Source organism: Ursus maritimus, unplaced genomic scaffold, assembly GCF_017311325.1.
Source record: "Ursus maritimus isolate PB19 unplaced genomic scaffold, ASM1731132v1 scaffold_11, whole genome shotgun sequence".
NCBI lineage: Eukaryota > Metazoa > Chordata > Mammalia > Carnivora > Ursidae > Ursus > Ursus maritimus.
In genome coordinates this window covers 6,083,793-6,097,394 of record NW_024423453.1, presented here as the reverse complement: position 1 = coordinate 6,097,394, position 13,602 = coordinate 6,083,793, and positions in this window count along the sequence as shown.

Here is a 13,602-nt window from a genome sequence, read left to right as displayed (position 1 = left end):
TGGGGAAAAAGATAAAAAGGAATAAAGGCTGGATCAGCCCTGTAGATCTCCAACATTTAGAGGTTGAGTCAAGAGGGAAAGCAAGTAAAAGGGAATGAGACTGGGTTGCCAATGAGGCAAGAAGAAAGCCAGAAAAGTGTGATACCATGGAAGCTAAGATAGAGAAATGTTTGCAAAAGAAGGAAATAGCAAATTGTGCTAAATGCTCCTGGGAAATTGAGTAAAATGAAAATAAAACGTAAACACTAAATTGGACATGAGCAATGTCAGTGAGGTGGTAGAGATGCAAACCAGATTTGAGGGGCTCAAAAACTGAATGGAAGGTGATAAAGGGTGACAGCATACGTGGACTGATTCTTCAAGTAATGTGGCCAGGAAGGGTGCCAGAGAAATGAAGCAATAGACTGAGGGTCAGGGGAGATGAGGGGTTACTGGGTTTGGGGGTGCTTTTTTCTTTAAGAAGAGGGATATTATAGCATATTTTTATGATGATAATAATCCAGTGGAGAGAAAAGTATTCACAATGTAAAAGATACAGGAGGGATTGAAGTATTTAAAAAAAGACAAGAGGAAATGGGATTCCAAGCAAAATTAGAGGGATTGGCCTTTGATGGAAGAATTGGCTCTCCTTCCACCTTTTCCCTAAGAAAGATAGAGAGGCGGGCTATTTACATATTTAGCAGTGGGAGTTCTCTGATGACTATAATTTTTTCAATGATATATTAGATGGGGTATTCTGCTAAGAGCTGGGTAAGGAAGAGGGGAAGGGTAATGAGAGCTCTGAGGAGTGAATCGACAGATCGAACAGTCATCTTATAGAGTAGGGCAACTAGGTCAACAAGTTTTGATATATATTAATGAGCTTTTCTCTTTTGCATTTCCACAGATATAACCTCCCCTCTTCTCAGAGGCATCTAACTACAGGGTTGTTAAAGAGTAGGTACCAAGGGGCATTGGAGGGTGGAGATGAGGATGATTATAACAGGAATAGAAAGAAAGCAACTGGTGTTCCGTTGAATCCCTCACAATACCACAAATTTGAAAAACTTTGAAGTTTTGAAATATTTTGAAGGCTTTGTCAAGAGAAAAGTGTTTTCTAATTCCTTAAACTCTCAATAATGTACCCAAAGCCAGTCTGGCAGATTTGACCATCAAGTTTATTATCCATAGAGAAAACTCAAGAGAGGGCACAGGAAAAGTCCCTGCCGTGTGGAAAGAGGAAAACCCCACCCAACTCAGGCCGGGAGAAATGTGGACAGGAGAAGAGGAAAGGTAGGGCAAGGTCTTTCTCTTCCCTCCCATTGTTAGGACTGGATCTCCATAGTGGGCTGTATGTAGGGTTCTGATGGAGAAGCACTCAAGAACATAAGCACTTGCAGCCTGTTTCTCCAGCCAGAGCCTGGAGGAGACACAAACCACTAGCAGAAGTCTATCTGTCTCAGCACCATGACCAATGCCCATGGGAACAAGGGCTACTGGTGTCTTGAAGCCTATGTGGATATGTGTGGATGGGAAGGTGCTGAGAGGGCTGGTTGGCCAGAGGAGACCTGGCATTATAAAAAGGAGACCACAAAGCATGATATCTGTGCAATCAGATTATTGGCTGAGACTGCAGATTCCGCAAACTGATGCATGCACAAGAACTCCAAAAGGCCACAGGGGACCAGATATGCTCCGGTGGATTCCAGTGTAAAGGGCCAAAGGTCAACACAGATAAGACATCTTTCCTCCCCAGCAGAGACAACAGATGTCTAGAGTTTATTGCATCTGAGGTCTTCTTGTCCTTTATCATAAAATCAAGAAAGTCATTCCATATATCCAAAAATCATCATGAAGAGGAGCTTGAGAAAGCAGAGATTTGGAAGACAAAGCACCCAAATGTTGCCCAAAGCAATGAAATCTGAAATTGAGATTCCGTTAATTGAACTTTATATCTAAGATTCTCCTACCCTACTATCTCATCTCCTCAACTTTTGTTTCTGTTACTAAGTGAGACCTGTGAAGCGGAAAATCACATCTGCTACCGAAAATAATAAGTCATCTTATTTTTTCCAATGTAAAATTTTGACCTACCAACAGGAGGGAAAAGAAAGAAGAAAGAAAGAAAGAAAGAAAGAAAGAAAGAAAGAAAGAAAGAAAGAAAGAAAGAGAAAGAAAGAAAGAAAAAAGAAAAACATAGGTGGTGTTTGACCCCTTTTGGGGTTTGAGATCAAGAATTTAAAAATGTACAAGTCAGCTTCACTGTGTGAAAAATTTTCCCCAAATAGTTTCAAGGGAAGGGAACGGTTGGGTTCAATCAGGGTTGAGCTTTTGCCAGTCAAATATGAAGGAGGAAAAGAGGGGCAAGGGAGTTTACGGCATTAGCAAGGGAGTGATAATAATGATGGACCATGACATTATGCTGGACAAGAAAGGAAATGAAGACGGGGGGACTGATGGATAGGGCACGTAGTGTCGATGGACTGAAGGTCTCAATGATGTTGAAGAATTGTTGCAGTGGGTGTACCACAGCAATTGGGCTGGAAAAATAAGAGATGGGAGTCAGAGAATAGGATATTTAAAGATTTCAAAGGTGGTGGTGGTATCACTCACAATGTTTTACACGTGTTCAGTTTACCAAGTACATTCACATACATAATTGCATTTACTTAACTATCCTTGCCTACTGAGATAGGGAAATTTAACAAAGTGACTAAAGGTTCGGGAAATTATTTAAGACATTTAAGAGGAAAATCTACATTCAAGTACACTACGGAAATTTAGAAACAACTCTATAAATACACTTAAATACTAGTTACAAATCTGTCATTTTTTTTTCACTGAGATAGGTCTCTTAATAAACTAAACCACAATTTTTATCAAATTAATTAGTGGGTTATTAAGCTGATTCATTGGAGCTTTTGTTTTGGCGGGGGTTGCTTTTATTTTTCTGTTTTCTATTTATTTTTAAGTAATCTCTACATCCAATGTGGGGTTTAAATCCACAACCCTGAGATCATGAGTCCCGACCAAGCCAGCCAGGTGCTCCCTCTATATTTTCAATTTAGATAGATTTCTTGCAACTAAACCACATTTTAAAATTTTAATCCAAATTTTTAGATTCAAGAATAATAAAATCGTATCATTACAAGTTCCTTCCACTTAAGCTCAATGATCAAACATTCTAATTTTCCACATCTTAGCAACTCACCAGCAAAACCAGTTCATCATAGAAATAGAGATTAAGTCACCCCTGCAGTTTGTCTTTCTGCCTTTTGGTGTCCAGTTCATTCCTGACAGTTTTTTCCACATCCCCATGGAACTCAAACATTTCATATTCTTAAAAAGGAAGTATTCTTATAATATTTCTGTATTCGGAATTTGAGACATTTAGAAGATGATCAACAGAATAATTCTATATATCCACTATTAAAAGTTAAAATACTATTTGATAGCTAATTAAATCAACCCTCAAAGTGACTAAAATTAATGTAAGAAATGTATTTATACGATTCAAATAAAAAAATAATGCTTCAGTTTGAAATATATAATAAAATGATGAAAGCACCATCTTTTTTCAATTTTAATTCCTGTTAGTTAACACGCAGTGCTATATTAGTTTCAGGTGTACAATATAGTGATTCAACACTTCCATTCATCACCTAGTGTTCATCGTGACAAGTGCGCTCCTTAATCCGCATCACCTATTTCACCCATCCCCCCCGCCGACCAACCTCCCCTCTGGTAACCATTAGTTTGTACTCTATAGTTAAGAGTCTGTTTCTTGATTTGTCTTTCTCTCTCTCTTCTTCCCTTCGCATCATCTTTTTAACTAACGTTAACTCAAGGGGTCACCACATTGAGTACAAAGGCCCGATCTGGCCTTCTCAACTCCGCTACGTGAGCACAGCACTCAACAGTGACTTGGATTTGAATATGTTAAGGCAGGACAGGCCACTCTGAAGTTCCCACAGTAGACCCTGTTCTTAATGTTTTCAACCTAGTAACTTTATTTTCTAACTATAAATGATTTGTAACTGGCGATCTCCGGTCTATGTAATTCTCTATTTTTTGTACAGAGTCTATTTAAATTATATTGTTCTTATTTCCTTTTTTAATATATTAAGCAATCTTCAGGTTTTTTTAATTTGAGCTACCGCTTTTCATTTTCAAAGTGTCCATAAAGCTTCAATCTCTTCCAGGAACTGTTTGACCTGAATTCCTTAAGTAAAAACATTATCGTCCAAGGATTCAAGAAGACAAGATAATTCTTGAATGTCTTCCAGTCTCAACCACAAAGAAGTTAACCCATTTCTGCAAACATTTAGGGAAAAAACATATATATATATAATTTTCTTAGATTCAAATTCCTTGAGGCATCATTCCAACTTCACATGAGGTTCAAAGTGTAGTAATTAGCAGTAGGCAGCTTACATTTGCCAATATATTTGTACAAACATATGTTGGCGCTCGGTTCCATATCAGCTACACATCAAAGAAGGGTGCTGAGGAGGAGTTATTCCACCTCGGGGCTGGATTAGTGTCTCTGCCTGAAAAAGGCCTCCTTTGAGGGTATGGTTTGGGGAAAATCAACGAACCTGCGTGGCCTGGGCATTGGAGTGAATCCATTAACAAAAAGCCATGCTGAATGTTTCTGCCCTTCTTTTTCCGGCCTTGCCACTATAATCCTGGGGCAAGTTGTAACCTCTTTTATCTCCAGTTTGCTAGTCTGCAAAAGGCGAACCATATAATTCCCAAGCACCTCACAGATGGGCATGTCAAGAATTCTCATCTTAGGAACCTTGGTGCTTCCTTCTGCTAAGAACTTTTTCCATGTATGCACAAGCCTTCCCATTGCTTCCCTGCACACCCACAGTACTGCTCTGTAGGGACTAAAGCCAAGGCCCCCCAACCCCTGCCAATATGGCCAAACCAAGGGCCAGAGACTGAGAAAAATCTCCTTAACCTCACCTGCCAAGAAAAACTAGCTTTCTTTTTATTACTATAAATTTGACACTACTAACAAAATGAGCCCATGATTTTAGAAGAAAACCAAGTAATTTTAGTAATATTAAAGCTGACAATGTACAAGGTTCTGTTTATGTTTCCCTCATTTAATCCTCCACAACAACTTTCTAGGGTAGGTACTGTGACCCTCATTTGGCATATGAAGCAACAGGATTAGACGTTAACTAACTTACCTACTAAGTTATACCACGAAGGCACAAAGCCAAAATTTTAACTCAGCCCCGACTCCAAAGCCAGGTAACTTAACTGTTTCACCAGAGCTGAATGTTGAGGTAAAATCAGCAGAACTGATCAAGAAGTGACCGTCGATCAGTAATGTGCTAGAGCAAAGCTCATGCCAATACGGGAAAGCCAAGCGCTACGTTTTCAGAACTTTTAGGACAATCATTATTAAAATTTAAATTATATAAATATATGATGAAATAAATTATTTAAGTACAAAAGTAAGAAATACTCAAACCCATACATGGATCAACAGAATTTCAGAAAGACCTTAAGAAGGAAAAGCCATAGTCTCAAGAGATAGGATGTTCATCAACACTGAGGATGCAAACTTGAAAATCTACTGTTTCATAGACTCAAAAATATATAAAGAACAAACTGGTGCTTGCCAGAGCGGGGGACGGAGGTGGATGTACAAAATAGGTGAAGGGGGTGAAGAGGTGCAAGCTTCCAGTTGTAAAATAAATAAGTCACCGAGATGAAAAGTACAGCACAGGGAATATAGTCAATAACATTGTAATAATGTTCTATGGTGACAGATGGTGACTACACTTCTCACGGTGAGCACTGTATAACGTATACGATTGTCAAATAATCTTGTTATACACCTGAAACTAATGCAACATTGTACATCAAATACACATAAATAATATTTTTAAAGAAAATTATATATATGTATATATATATATATATATATGGAGGTTTGAACCTCTCCATATTTAAAAAGAGGTCTCTTGCTACCTAACAAACTACCCCAAAACTCATGAATTAAGCAATAACCACTGAAAATATATCTCATAATTTTTTGAGTTGGGAAATCCAGCAGGGCAAGACTGGATGATTTGTCTCCTCTATATGTTGTGAACTGAGGTAACAGATGGGTTGTTCCGGATGGTCCAAGATGGCTTTCCTCACATGTCTATTGCCTTGGCAGAGAGGCCTAGAAGGCTGGGCTCAGCTGGGTCTGTTGACTGGAGTACTTACACATGCCTTTCCATCACAGCGGTCTCAAGGTAGTCGAATTTCTTATGTGAAATTCAAGGCTCCCAGAAAAAGTGATTCAAGAGACAGAAAGTGAAAGCTCCTGAGGCCTGGGCCCAGAAGCTGGTATAGAATCAGTTCTGCCATATTGAAGCCACAGAGACTGCCCAAAACAAGGGGAAGGGTCATAGACCCCACCACTTGATGGAGGAGGGTCAAATGATTGTTACCACTTTTAATCTACCACCAAGAAAATGATTATTAAGTTTCTTTTCTCTATGCCATTGATTTTAAGGTTATTGTTATTTAGAGATACTGCTGAAATACTTACAGATTAAATGATATGATGTTTGGGATATAAGCAGTGGATCAGGGTATAGATAAAATACGATGGGCCACAAGGTGATATTGTTGAAGTTGGATGATGGCTAAATGGGGGTTCATTACCCTGTTTATATATGTTTGAACCTCTCCATATTTAAAAAAAATTATTTTTATGTCAACTAAGCAAAAAGCATTAACCTAATTGCATTCACCAAACACAGGGGAAGACTTAAAGAGAGTGCAAAACACAGTTCTTTAAAAATTGTTCTGATCAGGGCTCCATGGAGAAATGGCTAATTCTAGGACTGGAGCAGAAAATATACAATATGTTCCTGGGCATCTCAGAGCCCCAGAAAATAAAGAAGTGCTCAAAAAAAGAAAAAAAAAAGAGATAGGAACACATCAAAGGGACAGAGGAGCTAAATCAAAGAGCTCCCAGAGGCCAAACTGGAACGATCTAAGCAACGAACTAAAGTAGCACTGGATTATAACCCAAAGTTGAAAATAAAAATCCATGAGTCCATTCTGACATAAATAATTGATTCAAAGGTAAATAAATAGGGAGAAGGAACAAAGTGTCCATGCAGAACAATTCCAAATAATGTGTAGATACTATACCCTCGAGGAGGGAGAGCATAACTCCCCATTCTTGCATCATACCATGGTATGGATTAAGCTATATAACTCACCCATAAGCCCTTATAATTTCCCTTAGTTTGTGGTGATAAATTCCCCTAGATGGGCTCTGTATAGTGACTTCCTCCCAAAGAGTACTACATAGTGAAGATAGATGACAAACACTACTAAATCAAGTGACCAAGGTTAATATTAACAGTGGTAGTTCTTGTTGATCGTATATACCTTTGATATCATGTAATGAAAATGATACTTTTCCTCCGTAGTCACCATCCCAAAAACCCATAGTCCCATTCTAATCACAAGAAAAGCATCAGACAAATCCCAGTTGAGGAACATTCTACAAAATGCCCCACCAGTACTTCAGTATTCTCCAAAATTGTCACGGTCATCAAAAACAAGAAAAGTCTGAAAAATTTTCACAGCCAAGAGGAGTCTATGGAGACATGATAACTAAATGTAACATGGTATCTTGGATGGGATCCTGGAAGAAAGACAATTAGATAAAAAATAAGAAAATCTCGATAAAGTATGAAGTGTAGCTCAAACTTGTATTAATACTGGTTCATTAATTAGAACAAATATACCATATTCATGTGAGATGTTAATAATAGGCAAACAGGGGCTGGGTATATGGGAATTTTCTGTACTCTCTTTGTGATTTCTGGATAAATTCAAAGCTATCCTAAAATAAACTTTATTTTAAAAAATTATAAACTGAAGAACCTGGGTGGCTCAGTCAGTTAAGCACCCAACTCTTGTTTTCGGCTCCAGTCCTGATCTCATGGGTGGTGAGATCAAGCCCAACGCCAGGCTCCACGCTCAGTGCGGTATCTGCTTGAAGATTCTCTCCTCCTGCCTCTCCCCACCCACTCTTTCTCTCTGTCAAATAAATAAATCTTTTTAAAAAGTGAACATTAAAAATAAATAAATAAATAAATAAATAAATAAATAAATAAATAAATGTAATAATTATAAACTGGTTCTGCGGCCTTGATGGATGTCTGACAAGCTTCAGAGCTTTGAAGTTGTTTCTCTAGCTTATATGGAAAAGACTTAGAAGCAGCAACAGACAACTGCACTTCAATACCCCCTAACCTACTGCCAAATCTGGTTATTAGATGAAAGAAGAGAACATCAAGAAAGATATCTCATTGACTGAAAGAATCAGCTTCTTTCNTCTAATATACTCCTTTATGTGGATGCATTTCTGCCCTATAGCATGAAAGAAGACAGAATCAAGATCTAATGTTGCCTGAAAGACAGCACGGGTTCTAGGGATTGTCTCAATTACAAACCAAAGAACATTCAGAGGCATAAAGAAATCCATTCATCTTCCAAAAACGTCAAAAGGGCAAGAGTTTCATAGACTTTAAGAAAATCTGGATCATCGTTCTTAGCATCCCGGAAAGAAACAATTTCTTGGCAAGTATTATCAAGATCCATTTTAAAGGGATGCCTGGGTGGCTCAATCGGTTAACTGTCTGCCTTCGGCTCAGGTCAAGATCCCAGGGTCCTGGGATGGAGCCCCACATCAGGCTCTCTGCCAGGTGGGGAGCCTGCTTCTCCCTCTCCCTCTGCCTGTTGCTCCCTCTACTTGTGCTCTCTTTCTCTCTGACAAATAAAATCTTAAAAAAAAAAAAACTAGATCCATTTTAAAGAGGTCTTAAAATGTTACATATCCTCTTAAATGGGTCCACATTGGAGTTTTCTCAGGTCTAGGAGAAAAGGTTAGGTAGTATGCCTACTTGAGCCTATGACAGTCCTCACACTCCAAACATTTAAATGTGTCATCACTACGAGGTCAATCCTTCTCATTCTTGCAATTATGAAAAGGAACAGCATTGAAAAATCAGGGCATTCTTCCTCTTCAGGGTACTTTTGATGAGCCCCTGTAAGCATCACTGTTGACCATCTGATTTTGGCGTCTAGTCAAAATAAACCTGCTCCCAGTGCTGAAATTATTTTTGGCCACCATTGAAAAGAGGCCCAGCCAATACTGGAATCATTTCTTCAGTGGTCCAGAAGTAGCCAACATGAAAGTCTGGTTCCAGGTTTACATCTCAGTGATCACATCTCCCGAGAGTACCATACCCACCTCCATGCCCTACTTGTGGACAACAGTTACAGTGTCCCCTCAACACCACACTCCAAATCCTTTTATATGCTGCAAAGGGAAGCTACAACTCAGGGCTGCTGGGCCCAGGGCTTGCACACCCAGTAAACTTGGAGCTTACAGAGTTTGCAGTTTATAACCCCATCATACCACGGCATAGATTAAACTATATAACTCACTGCAAGCTCATGTAATTTCTCTAGTCTGTGACTATAAATTCCCCTAGAGGGAATTAACAGAGAATCCCCTTTATGTCCTTGATGTCAAATATGTGAAAAATAATTAATCGCAACACCTTATAGAATCAACCATCCATTATTATTATCAATGGCGGAGTGTAATGAGATACTTCAAATGTCCTATACATGTGACTATACAAAGTTTGTGAAATAAGCATAATTGTCTTTTACTTACATAATATTAAAATAAGTTTTATTATCTAAGAGCACACACAATGAATTGTGCCGAAACACAGACCAGAAGCGTCTTGGGCTGACTGAAAGTTGATATCTCAAATTAAGTACCACATTCACTTTCCACTGTGTGCAGAGTAGACACAGACTCTATGCTGGGGGGACCAGTCTGGAGTAATTTTGACTCATCAAAAATGGCCAGACAGTCATGGGAGGAGTAACCCACTATCCTAAAAAAAACAAATAACACAAAGACAAGCACACCCATAAATTTAAAACACAGCTTTAGCACCTAAATTCAATTTGCTGTAGTTTAATTAAGTTGCATCCGCCAGCTTTATAGTTAAGATCTGCAGGCTTTAACAACTTTAGAAAACAGTTTAGTGACCAAAGAAAGTCTCAGTACAAAGTGGCAACTCAAAAATATATTGTCCCAGAAAACACTCATTAAGGCGGACATGAAATGAAATCTAGAGATATGGTCTCTCAAACACATGATGCAGCAGGAACCAGGAAACAGACTGGCAGACAGGTACATAAGATAGACTACAAACTTCTCCATTTACCACCTTGATGGAATCTTAACTATGCTTTATTTACTAAAGAGAGGCTAGATTGAGTCTAAAATATAAAGAAGTAACTAATTGACATTTTAAAAGTATTTGTTTTAGAACAGCACAGTAAGTGGACAGCTAGCTATCGATTAATTGAATCAGAAAAAAAAATTACCGGGGCGCCTCAGTGGCGCAGTCGTTAAGCGTCTGCCTTTGGCTCAGGGTGTGATCCTGCCGTTCTGGGATCGAGCCCCACATCGGGCTCCTTCACTAGGAGCCTGCTTCTTCCTCTCCCACTCCCGCTGCTTGTGTTCCCTCTCTCGCTGGCTGTTTCTATCTCTGTCAAATAAACAAATAAAATCTTTAAAAAAAAAAAAAAGAAAGAAAGAAAATTACTGCTCCAAATGAATGACTTTTCTTAAATGGGAACTTTTATATGAGTGATAATTAATTTTTAACTGATCTTCCAGAAATTTTTTTAAAGATGTTACTAATTGAGAGAGAGAGAACATGCGTGTGTGCAGGGGGAGAGGCAGAGGAAGAGACACAATCTTAGGCAGGCTCCATGCTCAGCACAGAGTCCAAGGTGGGTCTCAACCCCACAACCCTGAGGTCGTGACCTGAGCTGAAATCAAGAGTCAGACCCTTAAGCAACTGAGCCACCCAGGTGCCCCTGATCTTTCAGAAAATTGTAACAGATTTTCTGGGGAAAAAATCCCTTTAGATAGCTTTCAGCCTCACCAAGAAAACTGTTACATGGACATTAGTATTTCCTGTCTGTAAGCAACAACTTCAGTTTTTTAGGGGAGGTGGTTTTGTTGGTGGAGAATTACATCAGTTGTCTTACTTTTCTCTGCTAATGAGCATTTCATTTGGATAGTTCATACTCCAAAGGCATGTGAGAAAAGAGATTGAAGATAGAATTCATATTGACCATTTTGGGACTCTTAAAATATCCATGACATTATCCCAAACTCTCTAAACTCTGTCCCAGATTACATTAAGCAAAAAACTCTTTTTTCTGTTTCTATTATATTTCATTACAAGGTACCTATTGTTTACAACTGTGCTTAAAATATCTTAAATAATTTGTTTAATTGGTGGCTTCTTTGCTTATAAATTCTATACACAGTTGCATTTTAGATGTCTAATGATACTATTTTCAGGGCAAAATTCAACTATGCGGTTAATTTGTTAATTTCACAGGCTTTTATATGTTGTATGACTATTTTTTCTCTTCTTATTGGAGTTGGAAGGGAGAAAAAATGGAATAATGATTTCATTCTCAAAAAGTGGTAACCTTAAGCGGGGTTTGTCTTTTCCTTAGGTGCTAAGACTTGTTGAATATGTGCTGTGCCATACCAAACACATTCTTGAAATCCTTTGCTCCGTAAAGAGTTAAAATAAGAAACTCTTCAATGCCAGTGACTTGGACATGACGTCTCTGGGGACATAGAAAACAAGGGAGGATGGGAAAAAGTAGGAAGGGACACATAAAATGTTGGAACAGGGAAGGAGAGTAGAGCTGCAAAGGAAACTTCCCTACTTCATATTTCTGTCTAGGTCCAGGTCTGTCGTTAAATAAATATTCAGCCAGTAATGCTGAAAAATGTGACTTCTTATTTTGCCATCTCTACTTCACATTCTTTTTTTTTTTCAGATTATATTTATTTATATATATATAGAGAGAGAGAGTGCATGTGGGGGGGAGGGGCAAAGGGAGAGAGAATCTCAAGCAGAGTCTATGCTGAGCACAGAGCCTGACATGGGACTCCATCTCACGACCCTGAGGTCATGACCCTGAGATCATGACCTAAGCCGAAAACAAGAGTCGGGGACTCAACTGACTGAGCCATCCAGGCTCCCCAATACTTCACATTCTTAAATCATTTCATTCTCCCCTATTCTGACAACAAACCAGTCCTCATTTTCCAATCACATAACCTTATACCCCTGGAGTCTCAGATCTGCCTATGCAATGCTGAGCCGAAATATAAACCACCTTCAACCCACGACATTTATTGGTCTTCAGAAAGCAGTGCTATACCATGTGGCCATAACAGCATCGTCTGAGAATCATGCCAAAGATCGGAATCATGAGAATCGTGCATTGTTGTTTTTACATGTAAATCAAAAATCACCAACCATTTTCAATTAAAAAATATCATCTGGGGTTGTCAACACATTAGCCAAATTTCAGTTGAAGGCAATTCGGAATGGTTAGATTATACAACAGTCGACTAGCAACTCGATAAATGGAAACCCTGACAGACTTTCAGCTCATGAAATTCTCTCACAGATCAAGGCAGCTAAACGGAGGAAATGCTTCCCAGGAAGTCTCAAGCAGGTGGATGAGAGTACTTTCTCCTGTGTGCGCCCCATCACAAGGGTGGCGGTTGCCCTGAAGCCTTCGTAGGCTAAAGCCAGCCAGCTGAGGGCTAGAAGAGAAGAGAAGACAGCAACTTCCAAAAGCCTGGGCTCCCACGGCCCTAGTATCTGATGAGAAGTTTGGGGGAAATGTCACTGGCCTGCGCTCAGATGACCCCGGTTCCATTCATGATTGGCCACTAGTGCTCTGTGGATCATTGGGCAAAGTGTCCACTGGGTTTCCATACCTTCCAACAAGACTTTTCACCTCCCCATTGGAAGCAGAGGTTCCTACCTAATGAGGCTTTTTTTTTTTTTTTTTGGCCACGTGCCACACCCATGTTCTGAGATTATAACACACCTGCGTGTGTAACAATGGCTTGCCAGCCTGCACACAGTCATTTTTTAAACTGTAGTTCAGGTAACTACATGTCTAACCTTTCAATTACTTCAGGAGAAATTTCCATGAATAAAGGCTATGAAAAATTTGCATTGCAAAATTTCACTTAATAATGTTTCCCAACAAATCTAACCTCTTGAAAAGCTTTCAAGAAAGGTCACTAATAGATCATCAACCTTTCTAAAATTGTGCAGTGATTAGAATTGGCATTTTGAATGTAATCCAAACATGACTGTTGAAAAACACCTTCATTTCTTCTTAGCCCTCAGCACTAATTTCCCCATGTAATCTGTTCTTTTAGAACCCTGGGAGACTATATTTAAACAATTGTACTGACAATTTTTTAAAGTTGCTTAATTAAGTGAGTAGGATTTTTTTTTCCCCTGGAAAAAATCCTCAGCCCATATCCAGATCTTGTTTTAAACCCTGGTATTTTAAGGATTCTTTCAAGGTGTTTGAAGTATTCTTAATAGTTACTCAATTGCTATAAAACCCAATTTCTATTCTTCTAATCTCTATAATCAAATCTTTACTTTCATGACTTGCTATTAAGCCTCTATTTAGGATTATAAAACCAGATAG